Source organism: Mustela nivalis (assembly GCF_964662115.1).
Source record: "Mustela nivalis genome assembly, chromosome: 10".
NCBI classification, from domain to species: Eukaryota; Metazoa; Chordata; class Mammalia; order Carnivora; family Mustelidae; genus Mustela; species Mustela nivalis.
In genome coordinates this window covers 107,226,215-107,242,523 of record NC_139029.1, presented here as the reverse complement: position 1 = coordinate 107,242,523, position 16,309 = coordinate 107,226,215, and the positions used below count along the sequence as shown (strand labels likewise).

General features: G+C 42.7%; 2 long non-coding RNA genes across 4 annotated transcripts in view; both read right to left on the bottom strand.

The window, feature by feature from the left end:
* Positions 1 to 3,665, bottom strand: part of LOC309842014 — a 90,096-nt gene extending 86,431 nt beyond the window's left edge. Inside the window, exon 1 of the long non-coding RNA XR_014299441.1 lies at positions 3,491 to 3,665. This is a non-coding gene — a long non-coding RNA (uncharacterized lncRNA). The remainder of the gene's footprint in view (positions 1 to 3,490) is intronic.
* A 3,384-nt stretch (positions 3,666 to 7,049) lies between these two features.
* The window catches only part of LOC309842015, a 37,644-nt gene continuing 28,384 nt past the window's right edge, over positions 7,050 to 16,309 (bottom strand). For all 3 annotated transcript variants that reach the window (XR_014299443.1, XR_014299444.1, XR_014299445.1), the window contains 2 exons: positions 14,889 to 15,037; positions 7,050 to 7,362 (listed from right to left, as the gene is read on the bottom strand). This is a non-coding gene — a long non-coding RNA (uncharacterized lncRNA). The remainder of the gene's footprint in view (positions 7,363 to 14,888; positions 15,038 to 16,309) is intronic.

Genomic DNA, 16,309 nt, shown 5'->3' with positions numbered 1-16,309 from the left:
TGTTCAATAATACTGTAACAATGCAGTGTGGTGACAGATGGCGACTATGTTTATCATGGTAAGCATCAAGTAATGTACAGAATTATCAAGTCACTCTATTGTACACCTGAACCTAATATAACATAGTATGTTAATTGATGAAATTCTGGAACCTAGGTAAGATTCGGTGGGCTAAGGTCCAGAACTGATGACCAAGAAAAAATTCTTGAGACATCTTTGGTGCAAAATGGTGGTTTATTAAAGCATGGGGACAGGACCCTAGGGCAGGAAGAGCTGCTGCCCTGTGTTGTGAGGGAAGGTATGTTATGTACCCTGTGGTTAGGGGAAGGTGAAGGGAAGGGAGGTTTCAACAGAGTTTTCATATGCTAAAGAGGGCCTACAGGGTGCCAGGATACCAGAGGCCTTGCCCTTGTGGCTTGATCAATGTCATCTTTAGGCAAGCCATTTACATCAAGATAGTTGGGAGACTTTTTGGTGGGATGCCATAATCCTGCTATCAGTCGTCTTTTTTAGTGAGATTTAGGACATTTGTAAGTCAAGGGAGACTCCTGTCTTGCAGGATTGTGATCCCAGCAAGTTAACTATTTGCTTATTGTTCAGGGCAGTCAGGGCTGCTTGAGGAATGCTACACATATGACTGAGGGGGAGCTGATGGAGAGGGGGTGAAAGGCGCCAGCTTTTGCTTTGTCTTCAGCCAGCCCCGTGCTCCCTCATCATTCCCCCCTGAACAATTTTGTCCCTTAAATCTTTAAGGTGGTTGAAGGTAGAAGGTCTCATCTTCTGTAACTTCTTCCTGCTGAATAGGGGCGTAGAGCTGTCCCTACCTAATTGGGTCAACATTGATCAGTTGAGGAATGTATAGGGGAGTTACAAAAGGCGGAGGCAGCTGAATCCAGCACTGACCGTGAAGAAGTGTCTCTGTGCGTAGTCAGGATGATCTGTCATGGTGAAGTCATTGCAGCAATTGAGTCTTGGCACCAAGTAGCAAAACATTGAACAAAGCAACATATTAAGATTAATAAGGCGATAAGAATGAGAACCCCAAGAAAGAGTTTTGATTGTTGGCCATAGTCTTCCTTCAAACCAGGAAGCTAACCAATCACTGAGAGAGAGAGAAGGATTTTGTAGAGCCTTAATCTGGGCATTCATATATTTTATTAGTTCTGTGACAGTTTTGGGATAGTCTAGGATGTACTCACAACATTCTGCTTTGATAATTGCGCATGTGCCACCCTGTGCTGCTGTCAGGACATCTAAGACTATCCTCTTTTGTAGGACTGCCTTGCGTATTTGTGAGACTTTGGTATTAAGTAGGGATATGCTATTTAGTGAATCATTGAGTGCCTTTGTAGTATATTTATTAAGGGCTTCTACATGCCACATGACATCCTCTAGTCCTGCAGATGGAGCAAAAATGGATGCTAAATGATCATCCCATTTAAAAACAGATCATGTCCATCTTTGCTTTAAATTGGGGAGATTAGCTGGAGTGGTGATGGTTTTCATAATATGCCCATGAATCCAGGCAAATCCTAAGGTACAGTGACCTATACACCCTGGAGGAAAAGTCAGGGCCAAAGGTTAGTTCCACATATCCAGTGGGTTCCGTTTGGAGCTGGCCATCTAATGCCAGGTCGCAAACCAGTCAGTAGCCTGGAGTACTATTACTTGGGAACACGTTTCTAGTGATAGCCATCCTAGATATCGTGTGTTGTTTGCCCAAGTATTATATGTATGATTTCTTTGTTCCCAGCATAAAACTGCCCTTTGACTGACCTGTCCAATAGTGGGTGTGAACCACAAATATGTATCCCAGATTTGATATACACTATCCTTAGTATAGTGATAAGGAGGGTTTTGTAACTTATAGGCCCATATTGGATTGGGGAGTTATGGCTTGACAGCAATCCCCTTTCCTTCCAAATAGCTCCATGGGCATGTAGTACCAGGAAGGCATATTTGGAGTCAGTGTTAATGTTTATTTTTAGGCTTTAGCAATTGCAAAGTGCTAGTGAGCACTATGGCATACCTAGCTTTTCTTATTTTTTTTTTTTATGAAAACTATTGTCATCAGTAGACCAACTGTCACTCGTGTTTTTAACAGGGGCATCTTTAATCTGGCCAAATAGAGATCAAATAGAGATCAACCTCTGAACATTTTTGCTCCACAGAGAAAGAAGTACAGTGGTCAGATTGAGGCATAAAGGTAACTAGGTTTAAAGTTTGACAGGTTTTAAGTATTATTTCTGTCATATCTTAACTATAGCCCAGTATTTAATAAGGGGGCCTCCATCATCCATTGGTGGCCTTTGGCTTCTAAGACAAATCTGGACCTGATGTGAAGTCATCACAGTCAGGGGCTGTCCCATAGTGAGCTTTGAGGCTCTTTTTAGGAGGAGAGTTGTTCTGTGCTTAGCTAAAGCATCTGTTCACAATTTCACCTCAACAGAGTTAGCCTCTAGGATAAATATGACTAAGGGATGAAACCATTAAGTAGCCCTTTGAGTAGTACAGCCTTAACAATATTCTGAATACAGAGGATCACTGGCAAGTGGGAGAAAACTTGTCAAGAGGTAAGGGGAGTACCACATGCATCATCCAATCCACTCATAAAGAAAGTGGGGTCATCCATTATCTCCACAAGTCCATGGATAATCCTATTGAGTGCAGTATGCTGGCTTTTAAGCAATTTCATCCCAGCCACACACAAGGGAATAGTTAAGTCATACAACTGTTGGGGAATCAATCCCATTTTCCAGTTGTTTAATCATGTGCCATGGGGTTCTCCTAATATCCCCACAAAATAATAAGATCGACTAAAAAAGCTATTGTGTGGGGCGCCTGGGTGGCTCAGTGGGTTAAAGCCTCTGCCTTCAGCTCAGCTCATGATCCCAGAGTCCTGGGATCAAGCCCCACATCGGGCTTTCTGCTCGGCAGAGAGCCTGCTTCCTCCTCTCTCTCTGCCTGCCTCTCTGCCTACTTGTGATCTCTGTCTGTCAAATAAATAAATAAACAAAATCTTAAAAAAAAATAAAAAATAAAAAAATAATAAGAAAAATAAAAAGCTATTGTGCAACTTCTCTGAAGTTTACCTCAAATTGTTTAGCTTATGTAAACATTTAAAGACAATCAAATCTAGAATTTAACATCCATAAAGGTGTGTTACTAAAACATATTTTTTCTCTCTAAAATAACCCTCATTTACAGAGATAGCCAAAGCAGGACTAATTCACTTGAGAAACAAGTCCAGTTTTAAAAACTTGGCCTGATTATTTACATAAGCTCAGGAAGAACAGCGGAGTGTGATCATATAGATCGCTTAGAATCTGCTTTGCTGGAACTTCTTATAAGGAATCTCTAGGTTGAACTTTTAATAGCCTCTCTGGGCCAGAAGCCAAGCCACATACTTGCCATCAGTCATGCCTGCAATACCTGTCAATTTGGGCAAATGCCTCTTCCTGAGGTTCCCAAAGTAACCTTCTTTACTCACATGGTGAGCAAGGTATCAGGCCAACAGTTCTAAAGGGCTTTATGGCTCCAGGTTTCATCAAGTCAACCTCAGTTCCTTAAAGCTGTCTGGTCATATATGAGTCTATGCATGTCTTTCTCAAACATGACATTCCAGTCAAAGCCTTGGTAAAATAACCCATGTTTCCAATGCTCTCCTGCTACAAGGAGAACAGATTCGTACTGAACTTATGCAAATGACTGACTGACATGGAAGAAAGAAGAGTTACTGAGACCTTTTGGTTTCAGAGGGTCCAGATAGAGAGAAAAGTTAAATGCTTTGATTTGTTTACAAATGAGCACTTTTAAATCTCTGTAAGTTACAAATAACTTAAGAAAAAGTATCCCTAGTCTGGAATAGCAAACTAAATTAGAGAACCAGCAATGTCTAAAATAAGACAAAACATTAAGAGACACAACACTATAATCTTTTAGTTCATTTAGTCCCATGTTACTAAATCTGGTGAATGCAGCTTTAGTTAGTTTTGGAAATTCTTACCCATTTCAGTTTTATGATTTTCAAGTGTATCAAATATCTGTATTTGTCCTGAAAGTCCTTTATATGAATCTCGTTGGAGATAAAACTCATTTTACAAGAGAATTAAAACAATTATAAATGACAAAAACTCAGAATGTATATGGTTAGAGCTGACCAGGAGAGTTTACAATTTAGCTGGCAAGGAAATCAGCTTATTTCTGTGACACATATCATTTCCATAATTACAATATCAAGAGATGATCTCTCAAAACATTAAAACGTTAGGAAATGCATAATCTCTAGAATAGTTATAGCATTTTCCCAAATGTAACCCAAGGTTTATCATTGGTACAGTAGTACTTCATGAGTCACTTAGCATACCAAGGAAAAGCCTCAGTTAAAGAGAATTAAAACAAATCTTGTCAACATTTGCTAAAATCTTATAAGGTTTTAAAGCACATGCCTAAATATAATTAGGGATGTTAAACACGTGATAAAACAAAACATAGAAACTGGGTTTTCTGGGCAGGCAAAGAGACAACCATTTACATTTTCGTAACAGCAGATCAATTATCTAAGAAAACTTTGTCCTTTTGGACAGAGACAATTTCAGTATTATACCAATGTACCTTTAAAACCCATTCATTTCAATCTTAGTCAGTTCTGACCATAGCTAAAGTTCCTTTTCTAAAGATTTCCCTTGGGACACCTGGGTTGCTCAGTGGGTTAAAGCCTCTGCCTTCAGCTCAGGTCATGATCCCAGGGTCCTGGGATCAAGCCCCACATCAGGCTCTCTGCTCATCAGGAAACCTGCTTCCTCCTTACTCTGCCTCCTCTCTGCCTACTTGTGATTTCTGTCTGCCAAATAAATAAAATCTCAAAAAAAAAAAAAAGATTTCCCTTCAGACCTTCTACAACTTTCTTTTGCATTCAGGTTTTGTCCCAAGTCATTTCCTTACAAACAACCTTCTCATTTAAGACAAAATTACCTTCTCTTATCCTCAACAAAATGTACCTCCATTCCTTGAGTCTTTCTTACATATCTCCTACTTTCCTCCATACAGAGTTGTTTCCCTTATTTCCATCAGTCTTAGTTACACAAAGCATTTTGTATTCTTAGAAACACCTTAATCTCTAGTGAAGACTAAGTATTAATCAATTGTGAACTGTTACAACAGAATTCTTTAGATGGAAAATTTATGAATCAGTTAAGTGCAAAACATGTTTACCAAAAGATTTAAATATTCTTAGTTTATTTGCAGTAAGAAGTCAAAAGCACTAACCTACATCCAGTAATTAACGACTTAGCATTTTATCCTGTTAAGACATAGATGTCCACAATTTAATCCCATTTGTCATCCGACCAAAACTTTAAAGTTTCAGGTTACCAAAGACTTTGAAAGCTACTTCAGCAATTACCCATTAAAACTTTGAGATAGACTATTAACCATTAGTTTAGTCATTTCTTTGCTAACAGATTTTAACAAATAACACAAGCTTATTTAACCTTTAGTAAACTTCAAAGTTTCACATTTACTGCTGATAATTTAAAAGACAGGTCTATCTTAATTAAACCAACAAACTTAAGTGTAAGTTCCAAACTCAAGTATAATTCCAATACTTATTTACATTCCACCTGGGCCCACTCCACTTTGAATGTTTACCAGAGACACGGGTAGGAAGATCTGGAGTGGGGAGTGTTAGGTCCAGAGGGTGCTCTTCTTGCTCCTTGACAGTGAGGAGAGGAGGAGCCATGGTGCATGATCTAGATAGAGGCTGGTCATGCAGGCTGCATGCACGTTGGTCCAGAAACAGGAGAAGGTGGCAACAGAAGAAACAAAGTGCTGCCAGGAGGCAGAGAAAGGATTCCCGGTTTTAGAACTCATAAGCCCCAACAGAGGAACAGACGCCATACTTTCCCACCAGCAAGGGAGGAGGGGTTAAGCAGTCCAAGTCAAGCCAGAGAAGACAGGGAAACTTCCCCGAAACAAAGTTTCGGCAGCTGCTTGGGAATATTCCTTACGGTCTCTGTCTTGAGTTAGACTAACCCCAGTTGGCTCCAGTTCTAGCCATTGACACGGGAAATGAGTGAGGGAGAAGCCCCCACATCTATTAGGAGAAGCAGAGAGAAATAAAGTCAGAGAACACTTTGCTAGGGATGGCCCAGGAACCTGGGTTTACTAGAAGGCTTATGTACATAATTATCATCCAATATGTTAGGAGGAAGTTTACTAGCTGACTTGTTCAGGCAAACACGTTCTGCAAAAGCCCCTTAGTTTGGTGTCCTGGTGTAGAGCAATGAAGGCCTAGTTATGAGCAATGAAGGAGTATCCAAGGTCCATTTGCCCTCTTTCCTGCAGAGGAGATCTAACTGATAGATCCCACTGAGGCCATGCAGTGTTACAGGAACTCAGTCCTTTCCTAAGTTTTGCAACCCAAATTATTTCCAGTGGGTTAAAAGGCACCCCAAGGTAGAGTACTTGGGAACTGAAGAAGCCTACTGAGGCCATGCTTCCAGAAAAGTAAAGAAGGTCTATTACCAAATACCCCCAGACTCCTGGGTGGCATCCCATGCAGGATATGTCAGAGGTTCCCGTGTCTCAAAAGTGTCCAGAGGTGTCCCTCAACAAAAATCCCTATTGATCACCATCCTGCCTTCCCCGGGAAGACATTCCTGCCATAAAAGGCCCTGGAGGGGTGCTGGCATCACTCCTCTTCCCCATCGCATCCTACGCTGCTGATGGGTGCCTGGTGAATGGACCAAAATACTGTGCCATGCCATGCCATTGTCTGTCCTGAAGACTGCATACTGTTTTGCAATTTTAACCCATGGAAATACTAGAAAAGTTTGGCAAGGGGAAATTACCCAATTTCATAGCTTTAAGTAGTCTGTAGAAGACACTGACAAGAAACAGTAAAGACTGAACTCCATCATGGTCTAAGCGACATTTCAACACATGTGGTCCTTGCAGCCAACTTCCCTAGGAAACGGTCCCCGGTTGCATTTTAATTCAATCGGGTACTGGTTTCGGCCGGCTCCCAGTGGAGGTCCCATGGCGAGAAGTGGCTAGACCAGGGATGTGAGGGGATCACATTAGATCAATCAGGAGGAAACCTCACACGACAGTCTTAAGATTTGGCAGCCATCCTGGTGACTTAGGTGGCTGTCCCGTGCCCAAGAGAGACAACTTTCCATAAGAACAGGAATAAAGAGAGGTCATCAAGTTTCTGGGTCTTATTGCCATTCCGGCCAGGGTACTAACTTACAGCCAAAAGGCAGACGCTCTCCTCCCTGTAGAGCAGCCACAGGCTAGAGGATTACAGCCTGAGCAATTGACATGCAAGTGTTCCAATAAGCCCATACTCCTTGAAAAGCCCTGAAATGAGAGTCAAGGAAAAGGAGAGAAAGTACTCACCAATTTTGCACCGAAGCTCCGAGTCCAAATGTAAAGACTCACAGCCCCATGTTCGGGCGCCATATGATGAAGTTCTAGAACCTAGGTGAGGTTCGGTGGGCTGAGGTCTGGAGCCGATGACCAAGAAAGAATTCTTGAGACATCTTTGGTGCAAAATGGTGGTTTATTAAAGCACGGGGACAGGACCCATGGGCAGGAAGAGCTGCTGCCCTGGGTTGTGAGAGATGGCAGGTTATATACCTTGCCGTTGTTAGGTTGTGAAGGGAAGGGAGATTCTTGGTGGAGTGTTATGATCCTGCTGATGAGGGAGCAGGAGGCTGGCTGAGGACAAAGCAAGAGCTGGCGCCTTGCACCCTCCCCCTTCATCCGCTCCCCTCCATATGTGTAGCATTGCTTAGGCACCCCTGACTGCCATAAAATGATAGTTAACTTGCTGAGATCACAGTCCTGCAAGATAGGAGTTTCCCTTGGTTTGCAAATGTCCTTGAGATTACAACAAAGAAGTTACCTTATCAATTTCCAAAGACACAGAACTCAGTTTCTCAAGCCTAATGTCACCCTCCCCTCCATAAAAAACCGAAGGAGGTGGAAGTAGAAGGAAAAGTAAATAAAGTTAAATTTCTTCTAAACCTAAATCTCATTAACAAGGATGCTTGATAGCAGGAATGTAACATTCCACCAGACTTCCAATTGTCTTTACTTGATAGCAACTAAGCCTTCAATATCCTGATAGTATTCTTTGCCCCAATAGCCCTTCTGGACACCCCTTTGTCCTCACCTACCCAACTCCTGTGTATATAACCAACCACCCCTCACAACCCGGGGCATCCGCATCTCCGCCTGCCCATGAGCCCTGTCCCCGTGCTCTAATAAATCACCTTTTGTACCAACGACATCTTAAGAATTCTTTCTTTAGTCGTCGGCTCCGAACCTCCTCATCCCACCGAACCTGACTTAGGTTCTGGGACTTCATCACTGCTATCATTTACATTCCCTTCTACCTCAGCCTCCTTCAGTTTATGGTGGGGAGGGAGACATGAGGGCTTCAGGAACTGAGAGTTATTTGCCTCTGGAAAATTGTGCTATTGATAAGGTAACCTTCCTGTTTGTAGATCTCTAAGACATCTGTAGAGCAAGGGAGGTTCCTGTTCTGTAGGATTGTGATCTCTGCAAGTTAACTATTTATCATTTTATGGCAGTCAGGGGTGCCTGAGGAATGCTACACATATTACGGAGGGGAGCGGGTGGAGAGGGGGTGCAAGGTGCCAGATTTTGTTTTGTCTTCAGCCAGCCTCCTGCTCCCTCGTCACTAAGAAAGGCATTTATTTCAGCTGAATGTTAAGAAAGCTCCAGCTGACTGAAGCCATGTATTAAAAGACCCTTGTCAGATTTTATTTTTTTAAAAATGTGGTTTATGGGGCACCTGGTTGGTTCAGTTGATTAAGCATCCAACTCCTGGCTTTGGCTCAGGTCCTGATCTCAGGGTTGTGAGATCAAGACTTATGTGGAGCTGATGAGGGAGCAGGAGTCTGGCTGAAGACAAAGCAAAAGCTAGCACCTTGGACGCCCTCTCTATCCGCTCCCCTTCGGTAATGTGTGTGACATTCCTCAGGCACCCCTACAGCCATAAACGATAAACAAATAGTTAACTTGCAGAGATCACAATCCTGCAAGACAAGAGTCTCCCTTGGATTACAAATCAATAGCCAGAGGCAAATAAATCAGTTCCTCAAGCACTAATTGTCTCCCTCCCCACCATAAACAAAACTGAATGAGGCTGAGGTAGAAGGAAATATAGTAAATATAGTTAAATCTCTTCTAAACCTAAATCTCACCCACAATTGATTGATAGTAGGATTGTGACATCCCACCAAGACTCTCCCAACTATCTTGATGTTAATGGCTGGCCTAAAGACAACATTGATCAATCCACAAGGGCAAGGCCTCAGGTATTCTGGCACCCTGTAGGCCCTCTTTAGCATATGAAAACTCTGTTGAAACCTTCCTTCCCTTCACCTTCCCCCAACCACAGGGTAGGTAACCTGCCATAGCTCACAACCCAGGGCAGCAGCTCTTCCTGCCCACGGGTTCTGTCCTCATGCTTTAATAAACTACCATTTTGCACCAAAGATGACTCAAGAATTCTTTCTTGGTCATGGACTCCAGACCTCAGCCCACTGAACCTCACCTAGGTTCTAGAACTTCATCAGGGCTGCCTGCTCAGCATGGGGTCTGTTTAGATTTCTCTTCCTCTCCCTCTGCCTCTGCAGCTCCTCCAACTCATGCACATGCACATCCTCTCCCTCTTTCTCCAAAATAAATAAGGAAAATCTGCTAAAATGCTTTTTTTTATTTTTGAGATTTTTGTACATCTGGATTTTCCTACAAAATTGATAATTTTTAATGTTGGGAAGTAGTTAACATTAAGTATGCTGAAGGCAAAAAAAAGTATTTATGCACTGAGACCCAACACTTCATTTATAATCTCTGGCCTGCACAAAGTGATGAAGAAAAGAGTAACAAGTCTCATTACACACCAGCTAAAGCTGAATAACAAAAATGTTTAGTGCAGCCAATAAGCTTGGTCACAATTAGCAGTATGGAATTGGAGAAAAGGAAATAGATTGTTGTCACCAATCTGGAAGTTTTGTTATGTGGGTTTGGCAGGCAGTCAAGAGAAGGAAATAAATCTTGTGTATGAAAAGAAGGACATTCATGAATCTATTGTTGGCAAGCTGAGATAGCCTGGAAATGCACTCATTTCTCTTTCAAGGATAAGTTTATAGAAAGAATAAATAATAGATAAATTAACATAGATACCAGAATGAGGCAAGTGAGGCCCCTAGGATACAAAATTTAAGGAGCCATTCACTTGCAGGGTCATGAAGATTCATGGATGAGGCTTGTGCAAACCTAGGTGTACATGTCTCCTGACAGCCTGTGCTCTGGATGCATCAATTGCCTCAACTTAGTGCTGGTTCTGGTATTTACCCTACATCTAAAACAATTATTTATTCTTTTCTCAGACAATATGTCTATTTTTCACTTTGAAGACTAGCAAATCTTAGTGAAAATAGTAATGAAAGAATAGTAAAAAGAAAAAAAATCTAGACACTAATGGCCCATTTTGTGACAACAAATTTGCAACCATTTACTCTGTTGAATCAATCTTTATTTCGTATTTACAGATTTTCAATTATACTTCTAAACTGTTGAAGGAGCAGGAGGCTGGCTGAGGACAAAGCAAAAGCTGGCGCCTTGCACCCCCCCCCTTCACCGCTCCCTTCCATATGTGTAGCATTCCTCAGGCACCCCTGACTGCCATAAAACGATAAATAGTTAACTTGCTGAGATCACAATCTTGCAAGACAGGAGTCTCCCTTGGTTTGTAAATGTCCTTGAGATTACAACAAAGAAGTTACCTTATCGATAACCCTAATGTCACCCTCCCCTCCATAAAAAACCGAAGGAGGCGGAGGTAGAAGGAAAAGTAAATAAAGTTAAATTTCTTCTAAACCTAATTCTCACTAACAAGGATGCTTGATAGTGAAAGACCCGCGGATCCCCTTACCAAAGAATTCAACACTGCCACAGGATGCAAACAGCAAGAGGTTCTTTATTGTTAAGCAGGCGCCTGCGGGTGGTCAGCAGCTCCTACTAGCTGAGAACACCTGGCTGGGGTGGTGCAGGATTTTTATAGACAGGTACAAACAAGCCCTGGATGGGATGGGGCCGATTGGCTGACAATTTGAACATTTGAAAAAAGGCATACTTGGTGTTAGCGGATTGGCTTTGGAAGACCCCCTCGCGCGAAGAGAAAGGTGGGAAGGGGAAACAAAGAGGGGAAGTTTGACCTTATTACTCAGCAGAAAGACATCCTGTCTACGTGACTATGCAGCCCCCTTGCCTATGTGACCATGCCTCGGCTATTAGGAGAAGGTATCTTGTTCAAACAGGAGACAAGTGTCATGCCCTAAAAGCCAAGTGGTTACAGAAAGGCAAAAGAGCAGTTACAGTGAATTCAACCCTGGGGGAAGGGTCTTTACATTGCAAGGGGAGGAGGGGTACTCTTACACAACAAAAGAGCAGTTAATTAGTTAACGACGGGGGGGGGGGTCTTTCAATAGCAGGAATGTAACATTCCACTAGGAGACTCCCAATTGTCTTTACTTGATAGTAACCAGGCCTTCAATATCCTGATAGTGCTTTTTTCGCATGCGTGGGCTAACCGGCCAGTTCTGCTTCTGTAAGATTGCTTTGTCTGCTTTTGCGTGGGGTCCCCTGACCCAATTCACTGACGCCAAGTATGCCTGTTCAAACTGTCAATCAATCAGCTCAGCCCCACCCGAAACTTGTTTGTACCTGTCTATAAAAACCCTGCACCAACCCAGCTCTGGACCTCTCGGTGTTATCGGCAACAAGGGCTGCAAAGGTCCAGGTTCAAACCTGCAATAAACGACCCTTGCTGATTGGCTTTGATTCACGTCTCTGGTGGTCTTTTAAGGTGGGGGTAATATTCAATTGGCATTTCATTGTGAAAGAATTTCTCTTTCTTTTTTTACATATTTATTCATTCCAAGGTATTTATTGAGTTCCTAACTCATGTGTCATTGTGCTAGGCAATTGATTCTATATTGGTGAATAAAACAGAAAAGGTGACTGCCCTTTTGGAGTTGATAAGTGATAGAGAAAAAGACACTTAATAAGTACGTAACTAAATTAATTAGTACTTATCATTGCAGTAAGAACAACAACAACAAAAAAGAAACAAACACAATGCAGGAATGTCTACTGAAGGAGCAGGGGCCTGGCTGAGGACAAAGCAAAGGCTGGCGCCTTGCACCCCCCCCTTCACCCGCTCCCCTCCATATGTGTGGCATTCCTCAGGCACCCCTGACTGCCATAAAATGATAAATGGTTAACTTGCTGAGATCACAATCCTTCAGGACAGGATTCTCCCTTGGTTTGCAAATGTCCTTGAGATTTACAAACAAAGAAGTTACCTTATCAATAGCCCAATTTCCAGGGATTATCGTTTCATGTTCGAGAACACAGTCAAGGATCACCTCCAAGACCTTTGGTGATACAGTGTGGTTGAGGAGAATCCCTGCCAGAAGTCCTAAGACATTTGAGAAAGTAAATTATATAACGTCTTTTCTTTCAATATTAAAGATAAAAATGAAATAATTTATGCATAGTTTAATAAATAGAAAGATAATTTTTCAAGCATGTAGAATAAATACAAAACATTTGGTTATACCACGAAGAGACTAATAATAAAGTTCTTTCTTTCTAGTTTTGCCTCATGCCATACTTTAGTAGTGGCAAAGCCCCCCCACCAACTCTCTCTTTCTAATAAAAATTATTTTAAAAGAGATGAAAAATCTGAAAAAATTTAAAAAGCCTACAAAATAAAAATAAAAGAATGTTACTTAGTGTTTTCCCTAAGCTCTGAAGCTTTGCAACCCTCTATTATCAGTAAACTTGAGAGGAGGAAGTCGTTCATGATTGTGTTCAAGGGGAGGGATCTCTTGCCTTGATCCTCAGGTGTAAGTCAGCTAGTGAAAAAGCAGCTCTCCTAAGCAGCAGAGACAGCCCTCTGTGTAAGCAGCTCTGGATTCCAGTATGTGGTGGTGTTTTACTCCCTGAAGGCTTGCAGCGTCAATGGGTGAGATGAATATTGCTGCACCCGGCTCTCTATCCAGGAGCTGAAAATTTGCACCCCAGCTCTTCAGTGAACCCTCACAGAAAAAAAACAATCCACCAGTCTTAACTCCTGAGTCTCTGCCAGAACTCTGTGTTCATGCTGACAGTGAAAATGCATTTTTATCTCAGACATGCAACTGAGTTCCAACTCCAATTTTTTTTTTTGTTTTTAAAGATTTTATTAACTAATTTATCCATCTATCTATCTGTCTATCTATTTATTTATTCACATTTTTTATTTTATGTATTTTATTTTATTTATTTATTTTATTATTTATTTATTTACTTATTTATGAGAAGGTCAGAGGGAGAAGCATACTCCCCATGTAGCTGGGAGCCCGATATGGCACTCGCTCCCAGGACTCTGGGATCATAACCTGAGCTGAAGGCAGTTGCTTAAACAACTGAGGCACCCAAGCATCACCAACTCCAATTTCTATGCATTCCTGTGACACAGACCCACACGATACTTGCAGGGTGTTGTAGGTCTTGCCATGCTTCTGTTTTGTGCTGACCCCTCCCAGAAAAGGGAATGCCTAACCATGCTGTGATTCAGGGTATAGGGCTACACAGAACAGAAAACCGGGAGCTAGCTTCGTGGTTTTCAGCCATTTTTCCCTAACTGATGTCTGGGAACTCTGAAGCATTCGGGCCACACCTGTTCTTCTCCTGACCCCTCAGGATCCTGAGATCATACTGTCACACCTGGGATTCCAACCTGCTTCACCACTTGAACATTTTTAAGCCAGGAATGTTCCCCACAGTAGTAGACTCCTGAGTGTTTCAATCATGCACTTCGTTGTTGATAAAAACTTTGCAGTAGGCACCTCCCCTCTGCTGTATCAACAGACATATCACCCCCACAACTTATTCCCACCCACACCACTTGAGCTATGAAGCTGCCACAGGCATCACAGTGAGAGCTAGAGGAGCTCTTGAAGTGGTTCGGTATCTTCTTTTGTGGCTCGTGCCACAAAAAGCCTTTTTTTGTGGCTTGGTCCAAGAAAAGAATCATCACCATGATTGACTTTTCATGCCCATCCTATATAAGGAAAATTTTCCCATCATTCAATGTTCTCTGAGTTCATGAAGCAATCCCTGGAAGGTCTCCCCTGATGGCCGGTCATGGGCACAGGGATCTGAGAGAGTACTGATTACTCATGGCTTACCAGTTGATGGAGACTTGCTCTGTGTGGCCTAAACTGTTCCCTCCACAGGTCTATATTAGCCAAACCCTGTCCTCCTCACCTCAGCATCTCTCTGGTTCTCCTCCCTCTGCCACTCCCCTCTTTCCTGTGCTCTTTTCCCTCTAATAAAGAAATAAATACCTAAAAATAAATAAAATATTGAGCATAAAAGTGTACATTTAGGCCTTCAAGACCTGGCTGGAAACACCCTCCTTTGTGTATTTATTTGTCATCTTTCCTCTTGTGCTGATGGCATCAGAGGTGCATGACAACCCAGGGAGTGAGAAGAGTGATGGTGGAGGGAATCTGCCTTCCGAAAAGGATTTCAGTCTCCCAATTTTAAGAGCCACTCAACACTGTCATAGGAGGACATCTGTGGTGACATGCTACCAAAATTTGGAGAGTTACTTGATAATTTAACATAATGTAATATGCCTACAACATGTTGAAATCACCAAACTTCAATAGCTACCAACCTAAATCTTTTAAAAATGACCAAAGAGGCACCTGTATTTCTCAGACAGTAGGATGCTTGATCTCAGGGTTATGAGTTTGAGCCTAAAAAACAAAACAAAAGAAAACAAAAGGACTTACACATGAGCAAAATCAATGAGGCTCAAACAATGGAGCTGGTCAGTGTTGGGATGGATCTTGTTTTGTGTTCATTTTGCCACTGGGCACTGCACACTCAGGTGGTACCAATGCTTATCAGCCAACCAGGTTCTCCCTCTAGAGCTCAGGGTCTATAAGAGAAGATTGACAAACAAGAAACAAAATTGTGAATGAAAAGAGCAATTGCTCCATAGGAAAAGAGCAAGGGACTACAATGAGGTCCTGAGCTCCACCAGGTGGGGGTATGACATGGATAGACTGAGAAGACATGTAGAATTCCTGTGGCAGGAAAAGAAGGAGACAGCCCTGCACAAACCTGAGTGTATTCAGCCTGTCAGAGGTCACCATGGAGCAGAGGATCAGAGGCAGACTTTGATATTCCCAGAGTGGAGGTTAGAGAGGAGGCCAGGGTGGCCAGAGGAAGCTGATGAAGAGAGCAAAGAGGGAGGACCAGGGCCTTGGGCATTTTAACAGTATCAGTGCCCTTCTCCTGTGCTGTGTGACCACATTTCTCCATACTCAGTGGTTGAACCCACAAACATTGTCTCCCAGTCTCAGGGGATCAAGAATCCAACAGTGCTCACCTGGGGGCTCCTTTCAGAGTCTCTCTTTAGGTTGGGGCTGTTGTTCAACACCAAGGGAGGACCTGCCTCACTGAGAACCTGAGCTCACTTAGGGGCATTGGCTAGATATGACCCATCTGAAATTTCCACTGTCTTTTGTGATCAACAGTGCTAGGCCACGTGCATATGTCTGTGTCATGGTTCAACCTAAGGGCTTGTCCTCAAGTATGAGGATCTGATAGAGAACATGGGTCAGAGTGAACTTGGGGCTGAGCAATGAGCTTTTATGACTAAATTTCAGCAGGGCCTTTGGGTCATGTTACCATGTTCTGTGGAATAAAAGTGAATCACTAAATCCAGATCATGCTCAGCAGAGGGGGTCACACAAGGATGTTTATGGATGATTTGGGGAACCAACGGTACCCCTGAGGGAAGAAGGTGATGATCCCTGCTGGGTCCATGCCTTGCCCAGGATTAGATTGGAAGGAAGGCTTACTGGGCGTGAACCCAGCTCTTTGAGTGTCCTCAAAGGTGAGGACCTAGATACACCTAGCCATTCACTGGTGGCTCAGGAAAAGGTTGTTTAGAAGGAAGTGGCTATAGGCATGGAAATGGTAAAAGGATGAGGGTGATTTTTTAAAAGATTTTATTTATTTGATAGACAGAGATCACAAGTAGACAGAGAGGCAGGCAGAGAGAGAGAGAGAGAGAGAGAGAGAGAGAGAGAGAAGCAGGCTCCCTGCTGAGCAGAGAGGCCGATGTGGGACTCGATCCCAGGCCCCTGAGATCATGACCTGAGCCGAAGGCAGCGGCTTAACCCACTGAGCCACCCAGGTGCCC